Source organism: Lethenteron reissneri, chromosome 10, assembly GCF_015708825.2.
Source record: "Lethenteron reissneri isolate LAM-NWPU_2019-01 chromosome 10, ASM1570882v1, whole genome shotgun sequence".
NCBI classification, from domain to species: domain Eukaryota; kingdom Metazoa; phylum Chordata; class Hyperoartia; order Petromyzontiformes; family Petromyzontidae; genus Lethenteron; species Lethenteron reissneri.
In genome coordinates this window covers 2,571,785-2,575,841 of record NC_083788.1, presented here as the reverse complement: position 1 = coordinate 2,575,841, position 4,057 = coordinate 2,571,785, and the positions used below count along the sequence as shown (strand labels likewise).

The following is a 4,057-nucleotide window of genomic DNA, read 5'->3' as shown; positions in this document are numbered from 1 at the left end:
AGCAGAGGGCACCTCGTCCGGTAACGACCTCACGGTCTTGGCCCCCACCTCGTCCAACGAGGTGCTGGTGGCGGCCGACGAGAGGCTCTGCCCCCAACCCAGCTGCCTTCCCCATGGCCAGCTGGACCCCTTCCCGGTGCCAACCACAGAGAACATCAGCGTGCCTGTGCTGCCTGCACCCCAAGGTGAGCGTGCAAATCTTGGTAGGGTGGTAGCCACCAAAGCAAGGCCACTTTGCCACCACAACTTTTGCCATTCAAGAGTAACACGAGGAGCTCAAAACACCTATCAGTCAACGTGACAGGCGCATCACATTTTTCGCGAACTTTAGCCTGACACTTAAATGTGGAGAAAAATATTTCTGGTTAAGAGTAGCAGCACGGGTGCTGGCTGGGGCCACTGGATATCCACGCCAGCCCCATCGGCAGTGCAGCGCTCTGCGATGACGCCGGCTTTCGCCACCACCGTGCCCTTTGTGCAGAGGACGACGACGGCATTCCAGCGGCACGGCTCTCGCTGTTTGCGCCGGAGCGGCTGAACCTCCGGTGGGAGAGCGACGTGGGCACGGGTGCCGGCCTGCGCAACCTGGGGAACACCTGCTTCCTCAACGCCACGCTGCAGTGCCTCGCCTACACGCCGCCGCTCGCCAACTACCTGCTGCTGCAAGAGCACTGCAGCACCTGTAAGTACCCTCCCCCCTGGCACTCTCGTTTACCCATCGGCTACGTGATTATCACGGTTATTTTGGCTGATGTGAATTTCACACTTGATAAGCTACTTCGTTGAACTATCATTCGTGGTCAGATCGCTTTTGAAGAAGCTAATAGCTCAGTCGGCTTTACCTGGTAGAATAAAAACATAGTTTAATTTGTGTATGTTTTTAAGTGGTTTGTTTGCCTTGCCTATATTTTGCACTCCTATCGTGTTTTTGTATTGTTTGTTGTTGTAACCTTCTCACCCCGTACCATTATTGGACATCTGCAAAAAAAGAGCTCCATAGCTCATCGGATTCCTCCAGTATAAATCAGTATTGTGTTTTTGATAAACACGTGCACACGTGGCGAACATGTGTTTAATAGGCTGCACAGATTCAACTTGGGCTTATAAAGCATCTTGTGATGCAACTGGTACTTAGACGCAACATTAATTGCGATTGTTGCTGGTGCCAAGTTTCCTCGCGTTGTTGTTACTCCACAACTGGGCTGAGTGGGAGTGGGGTGCGCTGACGGATTGTGCCACCTGTGCCCTCGTTCGCAGGCCAACGGAGCGACTTTTGCCTGATGTGCGTCATGGAGTGTCACGTCGTCAGCACGTTCAACAACTCGCAGACAGTTCTGACACCCAGCGTCATCACTAACAACATCACGCGTGAGTCCCAATACTAAGTTATCGCCGCGATCCTTCGCCGTCTGTGTTCCAAATCCTTTGCACCGCTCCTTTTGAAATGACTGTTGGGGAGCTCTTGAAGGATGTCATCAGATCCTGTACCTGTCACTTTGTCCCCATGTCCATTTCTCTGCAGGCATCGCCAAACACCTGCGCATTGGGAGACAGGAGGATGCCCACGAGTTTCTGCGATACGTGGTAGATGGCATGCAAGCCTCATGCCTCTATGGCCACAGCGAGTGAGTACCGCGCGCCAGTCAACATGCGGCAGTTGTTCTGCAGTTCGGTACCTCACGGCTTCCTCTCGGTTTTCTGCACGATTGTACTTCAACGTCTGTGAAAAGCTACTCACACTTTTGTGTGAACACCTGGGAGATGCAGAGGACCGGCCCTTCTGACACCACGGTTCTTTGACCTTGGCCCTGACGTGGGCCATCTTTTGTTGGCGCATTTCACGTTGCCTATAAATACCGGGGGATACATTTCTCGAGGTCGGTGGCCCCTTCACATCATTCCTCGTGTTGACGGGCAGCACATGGCACGCTGGGCACAATGAAACTGCCGGGCAACAGCACCGCGTGATGGCTGCCAGCCTGCCCCCAGCTCTGTGGCTGTGCCGTGAAGGTGGCTGCCCTGTGCAGACGCTACCACGTTTGGTTGCTACAGAGCACGCGTTGCAGTGAAGGGAGAGAGTGAATCGATAGCTCGGGCAATGGTGTAACTCACACATGCGTGTGCATCCGGTAAAGGTGCTACTGCTGCTTTAACCACCGTGTGGTGTCGTTGTCTGTGATTGGCAGGCTGGACAGATACACGGAGGCTACCACCCTCATTTACCAGATCTTCGGGGGTTACCTTCGTTCACGTGGTAAGTTTTGCGCACTCCTCTAGAAACTTGTTAACCGCGAACAGTAAGTGCACCATCACAGTGTAGACCTGCTCGCGTTGCAGCATTTACACTCACACACGTGCCACACGGAATAACCTTTTACCAGTTGGTGAAAAGTAGCGATTACCTATGTCAGTGGGGAGCGTGCATTTAGTTTGACTAAGACACATGTGACGTCCCTCCCTAATGTGTGTTTGCTTTGCAGTGGAGTGCATGCAGTGCTGCAATGACTCCAACACCTACGACACATGCCTGGACATCGCACTCTATATTAATGTAAGCAATGAGAAAACCATTTCTTAACAGTTATACATTTACATACGGTGCGAAGGAGGTTCAACATGCACACATCAACAACAACCGCCATTCGCCACTAAATGGCGATGATGTCACCATGGCACTTGTGCTAGGCTGAGTGCACTTTAAGGCCATGTGAAGTGTCGAACGCCTGCTGGCAGGTCACGGGACAGACCCAGGTGCCATGGATTGACTGAATGAGATGACTGGCTGATGTACTATCTGTGCCCCCTTCTGTGCCAACATACATCACGCAGACACATCGATCAGCCACTTAACATCCAAACACACTGCCAGTAGCGTGCATCATCCCGTTTATTGCGGTCGTACGATTTAATACAAGATGCGGATTTTCGGAGTTGCCGTCACAATACAATGTTTATGGAATGCTTCTTAAGGGTCTTCATTTGCCTTTCACTCTGTTGGGCAACAGAACTCATCGCATCTGGTGGAGGCGTTTGGGGAGTTTTTCAACGAGGAGATTCTGGATGAATACACCTGTGCAAGGTGAGCGGGCCGTCGTGTTTCGACACCCTGCAAACATTTGTCGCTTCAAAAGTCTGCAGATTAAATATATATATCTCACGATAATATAAACAGAAGAATATTAATTATGATAAATAGTTTAGAACATAATATTAGTTTTACGAAAAAGTATTTTATAAATAATAATAAAAATTACTAAAATAATAGTAAAAAAAAAATTAGAAGAAATGTCGTTTAAAAGTTGCCCTCATCGGTTGGGGAACGCGTGCGATGGCTGGCGTTGTTGTTGTCGTGCAGGTGCTGTCACAAAGGGAAAGCGACGAAGACGATGGCTCTCCACCGCCTGCCCAACGTCCTCACCGTCTCCATCAAGCGGTACAACCTCTACGGCGTCAAGATCAACCGGGTAACGATTCTGCCCCTCCACATCATTCGAATTAAATTACTTAATGACAGCCCTTTGTCAGTTTAACGCTGGAGAAAATGCCTCTCCATGTTGGAATAGGTCCGACAGATAGACTCGCCCCCCGTCATGTGACTGTAGAATTTCCACCACTTGCTCAGGGCTATGAACAGGAGATGAGCACCGTCTTCAACGCTCAAATTAGCGAGACATCACGACATCACTTTGACGTGTAACTTAGATGGTGCTCATCTCTGCTGCCCACCCCACCACCCCTGCCGTTTCCTCTCCTAACATTTGTCTCTGTGCACTGCCTCCCCCTCCTGTGCGCTGCCTGTAGAACATCACCTACCCGGAGCACCTGGACATGCAACCCTTCACCTCAACGTCTCAGGGCGAGCCTGCGATCTACTCCCTGTACTCGGTGCTGGTGCACAAGGGAGCCGACTCCAACAGCGGCCATTATTATTGCTACAATAAGGTAATTCCATTCGTTACCATCAAACAATAACAACGCACATCTGCAATGCGCCCATAATGTTACACATTTCTAATAGGGAGGAATAAATAAAACAGTCTTGCAACTAAATTTTTCG

At 50.4% G+C, this 4,057-nt stretch overlaps 1 long non-coding RNA gene across 1 annotated transcript; it reads left to right on the top strand.

Annotated features, from left to right (window-relative positions):
* The first annotated feature begins 2,355 nt into the window (after positions 1 to 2,355).
* LOC133340773 (uncharacterized) lies at positions 2,356 to 3,419 on the top strand. The gene is made up of 3 exons (XR_009754937.1): positions 2,356 to 2,551; positions 3,006 to 3,079; positions 3,356 to 3,419. It is a non-coding gene; the product is annotated as an uncharacterized LOC133340773 (long non-coding RNA).
* The last annotated feature ends 638 nt before the right edge of the window (positions 3,420 to 4,057 follow it).